Source organism: Bos grunniens, chromosome 2 (genome assembly GCF_055505025.1).
Source record: "Bos grunniens cultivar Pamir isolate PY7600 chromosome 2, Bosgru_T2T1.0, whole genome shotgun sequence".
In the NCBI taxonomy this organism is placed as follows: Eukaryota; Metazoa; Chordata; class Mammalia; order Artiodactyla; family Bovidae; genus Bos; species Bos grunniens.
In genome coordinates, this window is record NC_141166.1 from 40,504,708 (window position 1) to 40,523,919 (window position 19,212).

Consider the following 19,212-nt stretch of genomic DNA (forward strand, 5'->3'; position numbering starts at 1 on the left):
GAACCTTATCTTGCTACTTTCTCTGGCCTCCTTTGACAATTTTTTGTGTATGTGTCCATTTCTTCGTTCATTCATTCAAACATATATACCTTGCCACTGTGAAAGTCAAACTGTTAATTGCTCAGTCCGGGTCCAACTCTTTGTGACCCCATGGACTGTAGCTTGCCAGGCTCCTCTGTCCAGAATTCTCCAGGCAAGAATCCCGGAGTGGGTTGCCATTTTCTTCTCCAGGATATCTTCCCAACCCAGGGATCGAACATGGGTCTTCTACATTGCAGGCAGATTCTTTATATTCTGAGCCACCAGGGAAGCCCCTGATCAGTAGGCACAGAAGCCACTGTGCTTTGTGCCTGTAATGTGGTGGTGAGTGAAACTGAAATAGTTCCTGCCCTCAGGGAGTTTGGGCTTCCCTTGTGGTTCAGGTGGTAAAGAATCCGCCTGCAAGGCAGGAGATGTGGGTTCTATCCCTGGGTTGGGAAGATCCCCTGGAGAAGGGAAATGCTACCCACTCCAGTATTCTGGGCCTGGAGAATTCCATGAACTGTATAGTCCATTGGGTTGCAAAGAGTTGGACAAGCCTGTGCAACTTTCACTCACTCACTCACTCAGGGAGTTTACAGGTGAGGCTGGAGTGGGGGTAGAGATGCCAACAAAACAGGTAAGTTTTGTTTTTTGTTTTTTTAAATATGTAATTATAAATTGAGAAAATGGCTAAGTGTGCTATGATGGAGATAAAGCAGGAAACTTCAAGGACAGTCTTCCAGTCAGACCAGCCTATCCTCTTGTAAACTGGCCAAAGTCACTGGGGGTGGGTTGGGGAGAACTCAGGTCGCCTGCCAGTGTGCATGTACACACACACACACACACACACACACACGCACACACGCCCTTTCTGTTTTGATGTGAATCTGAATGGGGGTTCAAGACCTCTCAAAACCATCCTGTTTCAACCTGCAGGCTACAACATGAAAGGGCAATGAAAATTGACTTTCATCGCAGCTCCAAATCAGAAATGCGAAGCAACCTCTGGGTTCTAATAGTCCTATTTTCAGAAATAAGTTATTTCTCAAATTCTCTTAACCAAAGGAGCTGCTAAAAACTAGTCCCAGGTTTGTTCCAGGTAAAAATTTCGAATTGCAAGCATCCATTTGGGCGTTGAGAAAAGCAGAGAGGAGACTGAGGCACATAGCACTGTTTCAAGAAGTGTGTGATGAAGACTGTGAGAAAACAAAGAGGTAAGAAGGCCAGAAAGGTGCGGTTGGGCCATGCCTGGCGCTGGGTCCCTAGGCCAGGGAAGACGAGTCCTTGCGGCCTGGAACCTTGTGTGTCGGAGTCTCGCTTCCCGGGCTGCTGGAAGGAAGCATTTAAGTGTGGGACCGCAAGAAGCGCTTGTAAACAGAGAGCCGGGCCGGAGTGGTCGGTGGCCAAATGGGCTGTCACCGTGAGGAGGGCGGGCTGCCGAAACCTAGCCCCAGCCTGGAGTAGGTTGCAGGCCTTGCAGGTGAAGGGAGAGAAGCAGTCGGTGGCCAGGTGAGCATCTGTCTGCTTCTTTGCCGCCTGGCTGGCCACTGGGGGAAGGGTGTGGGGATGACACTATGGTAAATATTCGAGAAGCTCCCTAGGGTAGCGGTGATTTTGCTATTTCTTCCATCCTCTGGTTTTTATTTCATCCTGAAAATTGCACAGTAATGCAGTGGATAATAGATGAGAGGAGATTATATGATGCATTGTCTATTTATTTTTATGAATCAGGTGTATAAGTAGAAAGCAGTTGAAATAGCTGATCCTGTTCTGTGCGTTTTTTTTAGTCCTCCCCTCCACCCCTCCCTACCCCTCCTGGGTCCTAGAAACGAGGCCTCAGCAGAGCTTTTAATTCACATCTAACGAGGGCTCCCAGATTACAACGATTGTTCCTTCTGTTGACCTTGCTCATTTTTAATATATAGTAAATGCCACTGTGCTACTGATGACAAGCATGATTTGGTCTTCTATAACAGGATTACTAAGCTAAAAGGTTGAGATCCGGAAATTTTGGGCCCACTCCTCAAATAAAGTAAGTTAGTACTGAGATATACAAATGAATGACAAATAAAGACTGATCTAGATTTATAGCTTGCAAAGCAAAACAGATTTGAATTTACCCAGTTAAACCGAGATTGAGTTATGCTGTTGTAAACTTATTTGGAAGTTTTCTCTCTTCTTGCAAAAGATAAATATCTAGGCTTTTTTCCTGTAATATATTAATTTCAGTTGTCATAGTCAATTGCAATTTGTATTCATTCATAAGATACTTTGGCACACCTTAATATACAAGGCAATTTTTGTTTCATTAGCTTCAAAAAAAATGCTTTAACCAAAACTGGGCTGAAAGATCAGTAGACATGTAGTCTTTCTGGGTCATATAGTCTAACTTTTAGTTACTAGAAGAATATTAGAGTAAATTGCACATAAAAGAGTGTTTTAAAGTCATGCACATCAAGGAAATAATATTAATGACTGACGAGTTTGCCTTTACAGTGAGTATTTTCACAATGTAATGGTTCATAGCAAGAACTATAAAGCCATTCTGGGTTTGAATTCCTGCTTGGTCACTTCCTATTGTGTAACCTTGAGCAGTTTATTTGTTGTGTTTCTTAATCTTTGGTATGGGAATGACAGCACTGATCTCATAGGGTTATTGTGAGGATTAAATGAGTTAATATTTTGAAGGTTCTTAGAACAGCACATATAGAAATTGCAATATACATGCTTGTTAATAAATACATAAGGATATAGCAATGTTAAAAGTAAATGGTGATTGCCAGGAGCTGGGGGAGGGTTGAAATGAACAGTTGTTAAATGGGTATGGTTTCAGTTTTGCAAAATGAAGAGTTCTAGAGATTAGTTGCACAACAAGGTAAATGTACTTAACAGTAAGGAACTGTACCCTTAAAAACAGTTAGGATAGTAACTTTCGTATTGTAACTTTTCCCGCAATTACATCTTTTAAAAACAGCAGTGTTAGCAAAGTTATATACAGCAGTCATCCCTCGATACACAAGGGGACTTAGTTCCAAGACCTCTCAGATACCAAAATTCAAGAATTCTCAAGACCTTTATATAATATGGTGTATGTAGTGCCTTGCACTTAACCTACACACATCCTCTGGTGTAATTTAAATCATTTTTAGATTACCTATGAAAGTGTTAGTCACTCAGTTGTGTCTAACTCTGTGATCCCATGGACTGTAGCCTGCCAGACTTCTTGGTACTATAAGATTACTCGTAGTACCTAATATAATGTATATTCTATGTAAATAGCTGTAATTTCAATGAAAATGCTATGTAAATAGTTGCCTTTTTCTTTTTTTAAGTTGCTAAGTCATATATTACTCTTTGCTACCCCATAGACTGTAACCCACCAGGCTCCTCTGTCCATGGGATTTCTCAGGCAAGAATACTGGAGTGAGTTGCCATTTCGTTCTCCAGGGGCTCTTCCTGACCCAGGGATCAAACCTGCATCTCCTGTATTAGCCGGCAGATTCTTTACCAGTGAGCCATTAGGGAATCTGCAGATAGTTGCCTGGTGTCCAGCAAATTCAAGTTTTGCTTCTGGAACTTTCTGGAGTTCTTTTCCCCCCAGATATTTTCAATCTGTGGTTGGTTGAATTTGCGAATGTGGAAGCCAAGGGTATGGAGGACCCACTGTGTTCAGAATCTTTATTAGCACTTAGCAGGCCCTGTCTGGAGAAGGCAATGGCAACCCACTCCAGTACTCTTGCCTGGAAAATGCCATGGACGGAGGAGCCTGGTAGGCTGCAGTCCATGAGGTTGCTAAGAGTCAGACACGACTGAGCAACTTCATTTTCACTTTTCACTTTCATGCATTGGAGAAGGAAATGGCAACCCACTCCAGTATTCTTGCCTGGAGAATCCCAGGGATGGGGAAGCCTATGGGGTCACACAGAGTTGGACACGACGGAAGCAACTTAGCAGCAGCAGCAGCAGCAGGCCCTGTCCACAGCTGTCTTTGCTGTTGTGAAAATGCACCTTCTGGCAGTCATTAGTAAGATTCACTTATTGGTAAATTCATGCAATTAAGACATCATAAAGAGAACAAACAAATGATTAGAAGCAATACCTAAGATGCTGTGGCCCACACAATTCTGAAAATGCCCCTCCCCCGGGATTGCATGCTCTAATCCCTGGAACCTGTTGGAATGATGAAGTGTCACTTCCTTGATCATATTATGTTACATGGCACTGCTGCTGCTAAGTCGCTTCAGTCGTGTCCAACTCTGTGCGACCCCATAGACAGCAGCCCATTAGGCTCCTCTGTTCCTGGGATTCTCCAGGCAAGAATACTGGAGTGGGTTGCCATTTCCTTCTCCAATGCATGAAAGTAAAAAGTGAAAGTGAAATCGCTCAGTCGTGTCCCACTCTTAGCGACCCCATGGACTGCAGCCTACCAGGCTCCTCCGTCCATGGATTTTCCAGGCAAGAGTACTGGAGTGGGGTGCCATTGCCTTCTCTGGTTACATGGCACAGTTGAATATAAAATAGGAGAATGAGCTGGTGGGCCAAATCTAATCAAAGGGAAGTGAAGTTGCTCAGTCCTGTCTGATTCTTTTCGACCCTGTGGACTGTAGCCTACCAGGTTCCTCTGTCCATGGGATTTCCCAGGCAAGAATAGTGGAGTGGGTTGCCATTGCCTTCTCCAGGGGATCTTCCTGACCCAGGGATCGAACCTGGGTCTCCTGAATTGTAGGCAGACGTTTTACCATCTGAGCCACCAGGGAAGTCAAATCTAATCAAAGTGAAAGTGAAAGTGAAGTCGCTCAGTCGTGTCTGACTCTTTGCGACCCAGTGGACTGTAGCCCACCAGGCTCCTCCATCCATGGGATTCTCCAGGCATGCATACTGGAGTGGGTTGCCCTAATCAAAGGGGCCTGTAAAAGAGGAGAGCTTTCTCAAGCTAGGGAAATCCGAGGGATCTGAAGCCTGAGTAGGACTGAACATGCTGTTGCTGTATTGAAGATGGAGGGAATGCTTGAGAAGGAGTGGGGGCGGCCTTGAGAAAAGCAGGAGACCTGGAATTGCTGAGGGTGACCCGGCGTGGAAACGGGGACATCAAACTGAGGGCCAGCAAATGAATGAGCTCGAAACTGGATTCTTTACCAGAGCCGTTGGTTAGGAACACAGCCTGGCCAGCGCATTGATTTCAGCCTTGTGAAGGAGAGCCTGAGCTGAGAACCTAGCCAGCCCCACCCAGACTCTGACCTTCAGAATTGTGAGGAAATGGGTGTTGTGTTAAGGTTCTAAGTTTGTGGGAATTTGTTACACCACAATAGAAGACCATAAAGACAGGAACAGACTATCCGTAGAAGAGAAAACTAAGTGGCTAATAGTCATATGAAAGTGCATTCTCAAATAAAAATGAAAAAAAGAAAGAAAATGCTTTCTCTTTCCATTAATTAAATAAATGAAATTGAAACAACAGCAGGAAACTGTTTTTCCAGCTCTCAAATTTACATAGATTTTTAAAAATTCTAGCTCTTCACATCAGTTTATGTGCAGTAGAGCAGACACTCTCAGATGCTGTGAGGGGTACATAGATATTAAACCTTTCTGAAAAATTTGTTGGCTTAATGTCTGAAAAATCTCACTAATGTGTCTACTCCTCCTCAGTCCAGTAGTTGCACTTCTAGCAGTCTGTCCAAGGGAACTTATCAGAAATATTTAAAAAGTTAACATTCACAAGTGCTTAATATTGCTTTGGTTAGAAAAGTCAGGTATTGACAATAGTCTCAATGCCCAACAGGAGGGGAACAGTGTGAATTAATTATGGTGTTGTCAAAAGATACGGTGTTATACAGACTTTAAAAAGGATATTTATGAAGGGTTTTAACAGTATGGAAAGGTATTTACCAATTTTTGGTAAATAGGAGGAGATCAGTTAGAGAAATATATGTGTAGTAAGTGAAAAGTGTTAGTTGCTCAGCCGTGTCCAACTTTTTGTGACCCTGTGGACTGAAGCCTTCCAGGCTCCTCTGTCCATGGGATTCTCCAGGCAAGAATACTGGAGTGGGTGGCCATTCCCTTCTCTAGGGGTTCTTCCCGACCCAGGGATCTGAGTCTCCCACATTGCAGGCAAATTCTTTACCATTTGAGCCACCAGGGAAGACCATAATAACTCTCAACTATGTTTAAAAAAGCAGAAAATATACCTACATAAGGAAAGAGGCTGAAAGGGCCAAAATGGAGCAGCACTTTTTTTTACCCATTGGAGGATGACTAGGCATAGTTTATTTCCCCTGGAACATTTTTATGTATTTTCAAGACATTTAACAGTAAGTATACAGTAGTTGTTTATAACCATAATAGTTAACAAACATTATTTTAAATGCTGTTAAAAACCCTGTGCTATGGGGTATACAATGAATCTAAGACATTGTCCAGTCAAATAATGGAGAAAATAAAAATTCATAAATGACTAAAATATGTGTGAGAGAGTGATGTTTTAAAGAAAGACAATGATCGGATAGGAAATGATAAATACGGTTGAGAAGGTTGACAACAAAGTAGGATAACTTATTTGTCAGTACGGATAATCAGTGTAAGCTTTATGGTAGGAGGATGGATGCGTATCATACTGAAATAATAGAATAAGGAAGCTCGTGGTTGAGTTTCCTTAAGTCTTTGTTTTCTCATAGATGGATGGATTTTAGGCTTTGGGCCATAGACTCAGGTTAATTATACAAGTGGAAAACAAAGAACTATGATGGATATATAGCCATTAGCGGGAAAAAAAAACCCAGAACCCTTGCATGTTATTACTAGGAAAACCAAACTAGGCTGGTAACATCTGCATTAAAAACCATACAAAGCTAATACTTACTGAATATTTATCAAGTACTTAACATACTCTATTCCAGTTTAATCTTGTGTGCAGCTTTCCCATGATACTTGAAGTCAAGTCGTACATTTACATATTTAAGAAGCAGGCAGGTTGCAGGGTACTATTTTAATTACTGGTTTCAGAAAACCTGATTTTACTAGAAACCTGAAAAGGTTAGACCATTTGGGTAGAATGTTTAGGATTCTCTGTCTACGGACACTTTCCAGGAGCCCCAGACCACTGCTGCTTCTCCTCCTTTTCCTACTATTCCTTGGATAGTTTGATATGCCCTCTCCTCCACATCTGTAGGAAAGTACTGGAAGTGTCTCTTGCCCCACTGGCTGTTAGCCAAATGCTGATTTTCTTCATGGGGCATGTTTACCCTTTAAAAGAAACTGGGTGGAGGAATATCTAACAAGGAATTGCTTTTTTTCTTTTAGAGTGGATTTAGTATTCGGTTCTTAAGTAGCTGAACTGTATTCTAGCTTGGAGTTTCTGGTGCAAGCTAAATAATTCAGAGAACTGGGTACTGAGTGAGAGTGTGGTAAGAATAACCACCAGCAGTGAATTCCATGCCTATGTTTGCTCTGCTTCATTGGCTACTGTAGGTATTACCAGACAGCAATAAAAGCCCACATCATTCACCTTCATATTGACAGTAGGGTAAGAAGTTTATTTGGTCCATGAGTGTAGTTAATGTTAATGGCAGCGTGAGTTATGAGCAAAAAACCAGTCAAAATATAGAGGCCATTGTGTTGAGATGTCAGGCATGCTATTTTTCACTAACATTTTGTTTGTTTTTCATACAGTCATTAACTGTCAATTTGAGTTTTGTGTTTTAAATTTGATTCCCTGATCATATGTCACATTAATGAGTATGGAAGAGATTATTCACCTAGTTACCATGATTAGTGTAACCAATTTATAATTCAATGCAAACTGAAGCTGCCTTGGTCTGTATTATCCATCTTACCTGTGGACATTTATCTAACTGCAAAATTGCTAAATATGCATTTTACCCCATAATCTACAGATATGATTATAGATTTTCATAGAACAAGGAACGTGTTTTATAGGTTAGAAAACATTGGAAATGTAACCAACAGTTTTTATGCTCCAGGAAATTAGCTAAATGATCTTTTCTCATAAACTTTTCCAGAACAACTTCTCTTCCACCCTCAGGGATTCATTGGTTTGTTAATTAGACAAGTAAGAATTGAGCGCTTGTTTTATACCTTGGCACATACCTCTTATACTTGGAGCCAGAGATACAGTCTTGAAGGAAACAGGCACGATCTTGTCTTCGTGAAGGTTGCCATCTAGTAGGGGAGACAGACAAGTAAACAGGCTATTTTTAGAGTGAAAAGCATTATAATTGAGGAAATGTGTGTGCTGTGGGACCTCACCAGAGGGATGTCCAGAATGGACATGGGAGGTCAGGGAAGACGTGGTACCTCAGCAAAGACCTAAAGGCTGAATGAGAACTAGCTAAGTTCTGTGCCTGTGTGTGGGGGGGTGGGAGGTACGGGATAAGAGACGATGGAGATTTAAGAGGTAATCCTAGGAAAGTAAGTGGACTGGAGCTCTTATAGGCAATGTTAAGGAATATTAAGATTTATCCAGAAAATAACAGAGTTTTATCAATATTTTTAGAAAGCCCTCTCTGCAGTGTGGTGAATGGATTAGTGGAAGGAAAATATAAAGGGAGGAAACTGGCTGGTGTCTGAACTAAGGTTGTAAAGAAGGAGAGAAAGGGATAAATTTGGCAGATCTCAGAGAAGTAGAATTAACATGACTTGCTGTTCAGAGTGATTTGTGGGGGAGGGAGCCATTAGGGTCAAGGATGATGATATTCTTCACTCTATGGAGAATGCCAAGAGGAGGGGCAGGCTGAGGGTTAGGTGAGGAGTTTGCTTTTGTGCATGTTAGGAGTTAGGGGATGTCTGAAAGGCAGTGGCATGTGTGAGTGTTAAGCTCAGAGAACAATACTTCTCATCTCCACGTGGACTTCTACTGAAAGCCACAGGGGTGGAGAAGATCACCCAGTGGAAAAGGAACTAAATAAGAGGGTTATGAGGAAAATAGGGGAGCACCTACATTATGATATGGGCATTTTGTTATTCAGTCACTCAGTCATGTCCAACTATTTGAGACCCCATGGACTGCAACACACTAGGCTCCCCTGTCCTTCACTATCTGCCAGAGTTTGCTCAGATTCATGTCCATTGAGTTGGTGAGGCTATCTGCTGCCTTCTTTTCCTTTTGCCTTCAATCTTTAAACAGCATCAGGGTCTTTTCAAATGAGTTGGCTTTTCACATTAGGTGGCCAAAGTATTGGAGCTTCAGCTTCAGCATCAGTCCTTCTAATGAATATTCAGGGTTGATTTCCTTTTAGGATGGACTGGTTGGATCTCCTTGCTGTCCAAGGGACTCTCAAGAGTCGTCTCCAACACCACAGTTCAAAAGCATCAGTTATTTGGTGCTCAGCCTTCTCTATGGTCCAGCTCTACATCTATATACGACTACTGGAAAAACCATAGCTTTAACTGTACAGACCTTTGTCAGCAAAGTGATAAGGGCATAGGAAAGGGAGCTCATACAAGGGATTGAAAGGAGCATACAGAGATAAAGGAGAAGTGTTGGAAGAGACTGTTAATGCATTCAAGAGAGCAATGTAAAGAGTGATTATTCAATAGTTCACTACTACTGAGGGTTCAGGCAGTTGTGGAGTGAAAAGTCTCCCGGGTTTGGCAATAAGAAGATTGGTGCTGACCTCTGCCTGTGCAGTTTCACCTGAGGCAGAATCAGAGTGCTTCCACGTGGTAAGAAGCAGAGCCAGAGAGTATTAAAAAAAAAACAGAAAACAAATTTCTTTAAGAAACTTGGAAGAGGAGAAGCGACAAAGTGTCTGAGCTGTACAGGAACTTGGGGGACAAGGGGAGATGTTACTTCTTTATTATTTCTTCTTTGAGAAGAAATATTCCTTTTCAATCACCCTGAATCTTGGTGGTGTGATCACTCACCTAGAGCCAGACATCCTGGAATGTGAAGTCAAATGGGCCTTAGGAAGCATCACTATGAACAAAGCTAGTGGAGGTGATGGAATTCCAGTTGAGCTATTTCAAATCCTGAAAGATGATGCTGTGAAAGTGCTACACTCAATATGCCAGCAAATTTGGAAAACTCAGCAGTGGCCACAGGACTGGAAAAGGTCAGTTTTCATTCCAATCCCAAAGAATGTTCAAACTACTGGACAATTGCACTCATCTCACACGGTAGTAAAGTAATGCTCAAAATTCTCCAAGCCAGGCGTCAGCAGTATGTGAACCATGAACTTCCAGATGTTCAAGCTGGTTTTAGAAAGGCAGAGGAACCAGAGATCGAATTGCCAACATTCTCTGGATCATCGAAAAAGCAAGAGAGTTCCAGAAAAACATCTATTTCTGCTTTATTGACTATGCCAAAGCTTTTGACTGTGTGGATCACAATAAACTGTGGAAAATTCTGAAAGAGATGGGAATACCAGACCACCTGACCTGCCTCTTGAGAAACCTGTATGCAGGTCAGGAAGCAACAGTTGGAACTGGACATTGAACAACAGACTGGTTCCAAATAGGAAAAGGAGTATGTCAAGGCTGTATATTGTCACCCTGCTTATTTAACTTCTATGCAGAGTACATCACGAGAAACGCTGGGCTGGAAGAAGCACAAGCTGGAATCAAGATTGCAGGGAGAAATATCAATAACCTCAGATATGCAGATGATACCACCCTTTTGGCATAAAGTGAAGAAGAACTAAAAAGCCTCTTGATGAAAGTGAAAGAGGTGAGTGAAAAAGTTGGCTTAAAGCTCAACATTCAGAAAACGAAGATCATGGCATCCGTTCCCATCACTGCATGGGAAATAGATGGGGAAACAGTGGAAACAGTGTCAGACTTTATTTTTTTTTGGCTCCAAGATCACTGCAGATGGTGATTGCAGCCATGAAATTAAAAGACTCTTACTCCTTGGAAGGAAAGTTATGACCAACCTAGATAGCATATTGAAAAGCAGAGACATTACTTTGCGAACAAAGGTCCGTCTAGTCAAGGCTATGGTTTTTCCAGTGGTCGTGTATGCTTGTGAGACGGACTGTGAAGAAAGCTGAGCGCCGAAGAATTGATGCTTTTGAACTGTGGTGTTGGAGAAGACTCTTGAGAGTCCCTTGGACTGCAAGGAGATCTAACCAGTCCATTCTGAAGGAGATCAGCCCTGGGATTTCTTTGGAAGGAATGATGCTAAAGCTGAAACTCCAGTACTTTGGCCACCTCATGCGAAGAGTTGACTCATTGGAAAAGACTATGATGCTGGGAGGGATTGCAGGGCAGGAGGAGAAGGGGATGACAGAGGATGAGATGGCTGGATGGCATCACTGACTCGATGGACGTGAGCCTGTGTGAACTCCGGGAGTTGGTGATGGACAGGGAGGCCTGGTGTGCTGTGATTCATGGGGTCGCAAAGAGTCGGACATGACTGAGTGACTGAACTGAACTGCACTAAATCTTGTCCTAGTGAATCCTTCCACTCTAAGACCACCAGAAAGTACAGAAACTAATGTTGCCTGAATAGTGCAGGACAAACCCTTGAGTAAATTAAAACCTTATCTCAGAGCTTCCAAAACTGATTGCTGTCACCACTCTCTCCACTAGTTTGTTGGTTTCTAATGAGAGGAGATCAAAGAGACTGTGGTGACCTTTTTCCTGGTACCAACAGACGACACCTGTCAGTATCCTGTACCCTGCTTTTGAGTTCTCAAAGCACTTACATTATGTCATTTGATTTGCACTCCAAAACAATCATTGGAGGAGGTAGGACAGGAATCCTTATTTGACCTACATTCAAAGAACTAGAATTCAGGTTCAGATGACTTGACAAGTAGTAGTGGTGCATGGACCCTTCAAACTCAGGTCTTCTAATTCCAGACCTTGTGGTCCAGAAGTAATTACCCTTCGCTAAAAGGTCAGATATCGTATCTGTATTTTCACTGTAGTGGGGTCATATGAAACCTGGGCATGTCATCTTAAGAAACAAGACTGAAAGTTGTGGGTCAACTTTGTTATTTTGTTTGAATCCCATATATACTGGTATTTGTCCCTCTATCTACCTGTCACCGCCCCCCCACACCAAAAAAAAGTTTAGTTAGTTTTAGTTTATTTGGATATACCTTAATAGCTGAAGCATGTTTGAATTACCTATAGTTACGTCTAACTTGAAAATATTCCTTTCAGTTCTTCTGACAGAAATACTTATTTGCAGGGTTAGTTTTTTTTTTTTTTTTTAAGCAAACATTTTTACAAGTGTTTCTATTTATCGGCTAAATGAAAAATGATGTCTTTGGTAAACATTAGTGAAAGGTTAGGGCAATTAGGACTATGTAAACATTTTTGAAAGCACTTGTTTGGCCAAAATGGAGTCACAGTTATTATCCCCTTGCAGACATTCCAAGCAGTGTGTCCAAGGTCACTTCAGAGAATTGAGGTTAGCTAGTTAGAACAGCCTTTTATTCTGTTTGTTCAGGCACCTCTCATCCACCATTCCCTTAGAGAATTTACAGTGACACAGAAATAGTACAGAGGTGATTTTTTTTTTTTTTTTGTAAATTAAGTATATTTAGCAATTAACTTTCTGAGCTGTGGGATACACAAATAGAAAGATTTAAAAATAATTATTAAAGTTCTTACTGTTTGAAATTAACATTCAAAGTACCTTATGTGTAAAATTCTAGCTGTGTTATCTCAAGGTAATTAGTTTGCTGTTGTTCTACTGGCTGGTATGTGCATTTTAGAGGCTGGTTTCCACTCACTTACTGACCATATTAGCTTGGATAAGGTACTACTGCATTTCTTTAAATCTCAAGTCCCTTATCTGTAAAGTGGTAATAATAATAATAGCAGCAACTCTCCAATAGGGTTGCTGGGAGGATTTAACAGCGTAATGAAGATACAAGGCTTCACATAATCACTTTAGTAAGTGTTCAATAGCACTTTTTTTCCAGTAGTCATGTGTGGATGTGAGAGTTGAACTATAAAAGAAAGCTGGGCACTGAAGAATTGATGCTTTTAAACTGTGGTGTTGGAGAAGACTCTTGAGAGTCGTTTGCACTGCAAGGAGATCCAACCAGTCCATCCTAAAGGAAATCAGTCCTGAATATTCTTTGGAAGGACTGATGCTGAAGCTGAAGCGTCAATACTTTGGCCATCTAATGAGAAGAACTGACTCATTGGAAAAGACCCTGATGCTGGGAAAGATTGAAGGCAAGAGGAGAAGGGGATGACAGAGGATGAGATGGTTGGATCGCATCACCGACGCCATGGACATGAGTTTGAGTAAACTCCAGGAGTTGGTGATAGACAGGGAGGCCTGACATGCTGCAGTCCATGGGGTTACAAAGAGTCAGACGTGACTGAGTGACTGAACTGAAACTGAACTGAACTGAAGTGTTCAGTAAATGTTACAACGACTTAAATCTTGGTCTTGGCATAGGAGCTATAAGAACTCTATGTAGTTTTTTAAACTTTTGGTTAAATACACCCTTCCACATTTAAAGTATGTCCATCTACACTCAAGGAGTCCTCTTCAGGGCATTTTTGAAGACTTTAATAGTAGTCATTTCCAATGCTGGGGAACTATTTGAATCCCAACTACCGTAAGCTCATCATCCTAATGTCAGATCAAAACAGTCAGAGAAATAGGCCAATCAGAGCTCCAGAATTCAACTTCAGGGGGTTTTGGCATTGCAGACTTGTTTAGTAAAAATCCATTTCATACCAATGATAATAGTCTATGCATGTGTGCATGCTCAGTCATATCTGACTCTTTGTGACCCCATGGACTGTAGCCCGCCAGGCTCCTCTGTCCATGGGATTCTCCAAGCAAGAATACTGGAGTGGGTTGCCATGCTGTCCTTCAGGGCATCTTCCCAACCCAGGGATCAAACCCAGGTCTCTTGTGTCGGCAGGTGAATTCTTTACTACTGAGCCACCTGGGAAGCCCAATGGTCTGTAATAAAAGAAATTTAAACCAAGATTTAGAGATGAAAATGTAGTTTTTAGTGTTCTTCCTTTTCATACTTTGTAAACTTTTCCTCTGTCTATATGATGGACAGAGAGTTTTTTGGCCTATGTGTTATACTTAGTAAAATAGCAAAGACTTTTCTTATTTTTACCTTGCCTTGTCCTTATCTTTGAGGGTCAAAGACAATGTTTTGTCTGCTTTTGGCAGCCTCATTTGTTTCCTGAGAGAATTGGTAAGAGGCTGCTAGGTAGCCAACCAAGGTCATTGTCAAAAATTGAGTCCAAAAGGGAGGGAGAAGTTGTGGAAGCAGCCCATCATCACTGGGTACCTCCATCCTTTCAAATAAGAAGTGAGTCACTTTCTGCTTAGACCTTATTGTGGGTCTGGTACTCTCTGGGTGCCATTTAACAAAGATCTGGGCTCATATTTAAGAAGGTTCAAGTGTACCAAGGAAAGAAAAAAAAAATCAGATAATTACTTCTCGTGTACATTCACCCTAAGTGCCCAGAGGAACCAGTTCTGTGAATACGTGCTCACATATAAGCTGGTTGTTGCTTTAAAGGTTAAAGTGGTGAGTATTCTCCCTTCTGCTAATCAGCTGTGGTGACCTAAGAAATTAAGTCAACAGGAAGTGAGGCATGGGTTCATTTCTCATGACATCTCAGCCACCCAGCAGAGGCTTCTCTTGACCAGGGATGTCCCCATGGGTCGTATAGCCTTGGGCAGCTTGTGAGGAAGCACTTTGCATGCATGCCTCCCATTTGTGCAGTGGTGAGTTCGCGTTGAGCTAACCCTTTGGTGGGTTCTTTCAAGATATTCCGGTAAGTTGACAGCTCCATGCCAGAAGCAGCATCTTTTCTAGAGCAGGTCTGATTAGTTTTGTTTGTACATTTGTTTCCTTTGTCTTTGGTTTCTTTTAGCTGAAGTCATCTCTGTATACATGTTGTTATGTGATTTAATTGTGTTTTGTCACTTAAGACCTTTTATTGTCCCTTGATTTGTGATGATTCTTATTTATGTTCTTGTGACACCTTTTGTATACTTTTGTTAGACTGCTTTTTATACTTGGTTTTGTTGTATTTCCCCATAAGCTTTTTGAGGGCAGAAGCTGTGTTTTGTGACCATAGTATCATCTAACATAGTGTTTGGATACTTGGTCCATCCTCTGTGATTGCTTGTTGAGTATAAATGTTTGTGTGTTTAGGAATCTACTAGCTTCTAATAGGAATAGTAATTGTTTTAGATTTTACAAAAATTTCACATATATTATCTGCATTTGTGCATTACAGCTCTCTAATGGAGAGATGCTTTGAGGGATACAGGCATTGGCAGGATTTCAACTTTGCAGATAAGAAGGGCCAAGAAGTCCTGAGTCAGCCTGACTTACTGGAGGTCATTCAGCTTAGAAGGCAGTGCTGAGCTATCAGCCCTCTCCTGGTGTCAGCAGTGTGTGTTCTTCCTGTTGCTACACCTCTGTCCCATCAAACAGACTCAAAACTGGGTGGCTCATGGATTGGATTCAACTTACTTAGTCCTTGTTTATGGTCCTTCTAGCATCAGGGGCCCTGAGTGATTTAAGGTGATTTAAAAGGTAGTGGAACTTGTACTCAGTAATTAGACAGGGATTACAGGAACTTCTTTTTCTTTCCCATGGGGCCTTCGACTGACAATAGGTGAGTTATTTTGGTCTCTTTCATCATCTCTAAAAAATAATCCTGCTTCTCTACTTACCTCTCTTTGTTGAGATTACTACAAAATTTTATCAAGAAGCTTATCAAGTGATTTATAAACCACACACTAAACCATGCACATGAAGACAGTTACTCTCAATGAAGTCAAATAGTTGTTTGAGCTGATGACATCTTTAAATCTAAAGAGGCTAATCTAGAAAGCTACTTCCCTAGCTTTTAGGGTGTCTTGCACAGCTGGGTCTCAGTGGATGTCCTTGGCGGGCCGTTGCCTTCGTCGTGGAGGTTTCGTGCTAGCTGGTTTAGCTGAGACGGCGCCTCCACGTTGCAGTTGTTCAGTTGCTAAGTCATGTTCGTCTCTTTGCGACCTCGTGGACTGCAGCACCCCAGGCGGCTCTGTCATCCACTGTCCCTTGGAGTTCGTTCAAAGTCATGTCCATTAAGTTGGTGATGCCATCCAGCCATCTCATCCACCTTGTACTAGTCAATGATTCCTTGCTGCAGTTGGAGGCTGACTCTAGCGCATGTGGTTTTTATGATGGAACTTGTCACTTTCTTCACCTCAGTCCTAGGATGAAGATAATTTGAGTGGTTCCTTTGTATGCTTTTTTAATCACTATTTCCTGCCATGGAGGTAAAGGGAAATGAAAAACATTGAGTCTGCATTTTTAGACACTTAAGTAACTGAAGTTTGTGTCTGTTTTGTTGCTAAAACCAGGTCATTTTGGTTTTATGAAAATGGGCTTCTGAATCAGAAGCCTTAGCTTTCCAATCCAGTGGTTGACATTGAGGCATAATAACGTTACTGCCTTCAAGAACAGAGCAGTTGGAAATTTGAGATGCCATACTTATATTTCGTTTGCTTTCTGGGAAAATACCTTGGGGTGTCACACGTCTCAATGATTTTTGCAAGTGACAAACAATAATCACAGAGATGGACTGGAAAATGCTTTAGGTTGATTGCCTGAGGGTATTTCAAAGGGAACGTGTCCTTCCTGGTATTAGAAAGAACTTGAGCTCTAAATCACTGGGAAATTTGACCAGCTGAACTATGAATTTGGAGTGGTTCTCAGAGTAATTCCTAAGGGTTGCATAGGTGCTTTTGTTTTCATAAAAGGTCTGAGTGAGGTCTCTGCTACCTGACCTTTGCCATGTTATTTTTAAACCCAGTTTTAATAGCTTGGAAGCTTTTTCTAACCAAGAAAAAAATGTAAAAGCTCAAGTCAGTGTTTTGGAAATCATGTCAGATTTTACTTAGATGAGCTTATGAATTCAAATATATTTTTGCCAGAAAACCAGAGTGCTGTTTATATGTATAGATGTCAGTACTTTGAAAACAGACTTCATGTAGTTGTTCATTCAGCCAGTATTTACTGAGCACCCACTGTGTACTGGGCTTCTGAGGTGGTGCAGTGGTAAAGAATCCGCCGGCCAAGCAGGAGACATGGGTTCAATCCCTGGGTCGGCAAGATACCCTGGAGTAGGAAATGGCAACCCACTCTAGTATTCTTGCCTGGAAAGTCCCATGAGCAGAGGAGTGTGGCAGGCTATAGTACATGGGCTGCAAAGAGTCAGACACGACTGAGTGACTGAACCCCCGCCCTGCCCCCAACAGACACACACACACATTGTGTATTAGCCATAGTGTTAGGTCCAGTGAGGGCTGTAAACATGCGATGGGGTAGAATTGCTGTTCTTAAGTTGCTGTATGTCCAGTAGGGTAGGCGTGCGACTGCAGGAATCTTGGTATCTTTGCACCTCAGATTCCTCATCTGTAAAAATGGGAATAATGGTACCACTTTAAACATGGTGAAGCTTACAGATATAAAGTACTAAGCAATGTACTTGGCATAAAATATGCTTTTGTAATTTATCATCACCCTCATTTCAGAAAGAACAGGCACTGTGCAATGTAAGCTGTGGGCATGGTACCAAAGACGTTCTGTAGACGGTTGAAGAAAGAGCAGACCGTTTTAGGGTAGGAATCAAAGAAAGCTTGTGAAAGAGGTGCCAATTGAGCTTGAAGAGTGGATGGAATTTCAGTAGGTAGAGGTGGGAGATGATACCTCAGAGAAAACTGTAAGCAAAGTGTTAGAGTTGGGAAAGCCTAAAATTTGAGCAGTAGTATTCCAGTTTGGAGGAAAAGAATGTCTTATGAAAGCGAAGTGGAAAGTTGGAGAGCAAGCTAGTCCCAGGCTGTGAAAGGCCTAGATTAGAGAGTTGTGCCATCATCAGTGGGAGCTGTACTGAAGGGTTGTATTTGCTTCTGTCTCGCCAGTAACTTAGACCGCACACAGCCCATAGTGAGCAGTCAGCAAATAATCATTGAGTGAATCACTGAGTTGGCTTGAGACAAGTTGAACTTCATTTGGCCAGAAGATAAGTCAGGTAAAAATGTCTTACAAAAAGTTGGGAACATGGGACCCAAGTCCCATGAAGACTGAAGGTGGAAGTTTGGGAGGTATGAACATGGAGGTAATTATTGAAGGACAGTGTGGACAAATTGACCTGAGCAGTACATGTGGCCATGGTCAGAGAAGAGAGTTGAGGTGAGGAGACCAGTAAGGAAAGGCAGAAGATGGAACCAAGAAGGGGAGGGAAGAAGAAGGAGGGAAACAGAGACCTCGGTGCCTGTGAATCCCGAGGAGGAAAGGTTTGAGGAGGGGCTGGTTGACAGGCTCAGGGCAGGTCAGGGCTTTGCAGTGAGGGAGCTAGTGGTGGTGTAGTGAGGAGGTCCCTGGACTCAGTGGAAGAGAGTTCAGTCAAGAGGGGCCTGGTGCCAGGCTATAGGTCTTGCTGGACACAGCACACTCTGGCACGTTTTTTTCTTTTCAACGTTAGTTGTTTATTGGTATTTGCTTTTTGAGCATATATCTAAACAGATCGTATGCCCAAACTGTATATATAATCTTATTTCAATTAAATATTCAGTTCAGTCACTCAGTCGTGTCCGGCTCTTTGCAACCCCATGAATTGCAGCACGCCAGGCCTCCCTGTCCATCACCAACTCCCGGAGTTCACTCAGACTCACATCCATTGAGTCAGTGATGCCATCCAGCCATCTCATCCTCTGTCGTCCCCTTCTCCTCCTGCCCCCCAATCCCTCCCAGCACCAGAGTCTTTTCCAATGAGTCAACTCTTTGCATGAGGTGGCCAAAGTACTGGAGTTTCAGCTTTAGCATCATTCCTTCCAAAGAAATCCCAGGGCTGATCTCCTTCAGAATGGACTGGTTGGATCTCCTTGCAGTCCAAGGGACTCTCAAGTCTTCTCCAACACCACAGTTCAAAAGCATCAATTCTTCGGCACTCAGCTTTCTTCACAGTCCAACTCTCACATCCATACATGACCACAGGAAAAACCATAGCCTTGACTAGATGGACCTTTGTTGGCAAAGTAATGTCTCTGTTTCTCAATATGCTGTCTATGTTGGTCATAATTTTTCTTCCAAGGAGTAAGTGTCTTTTAATTTCATGGCTGCAGTCACCATCTGCAGTGATTTTGGAGCCCCCCAAAATAGAGTCTGACACTTTCCACTGTTTCCCCATCTATTTCCCATGACATGATGGGACCAGATGCCATGATCTTCGTTTTCT

At 42.2% G+C, this 19,212-nt stretch overlaps 1 protein-coding gene across 3 annotated transcripts in view; it reads left to right on the forward strand.

Annotated features, from left to right (window-relative positions):
- The first annotated feature begins 1,391 nt into the window (after positions 1-1,391).
- The window catches only part of PLEKHM3 (pleckstrin homology domain containing M3), a 223,389-nt gene continuing 205,568 nt past the window's right edge, over positions 1,392-19,212 (forward strand). For all 3 annotated transcript variants that reach the window (XR_015143057.1, XM_086343271.1, XM_086343283.1), the window contains exon 1: positions 1,392-1,530. The gene's annotated coding sequence lies outside the window, so the exon portion shown is untranslated. The remainder of the gene's footprint in view (positions 1,531-19,212) is intronic.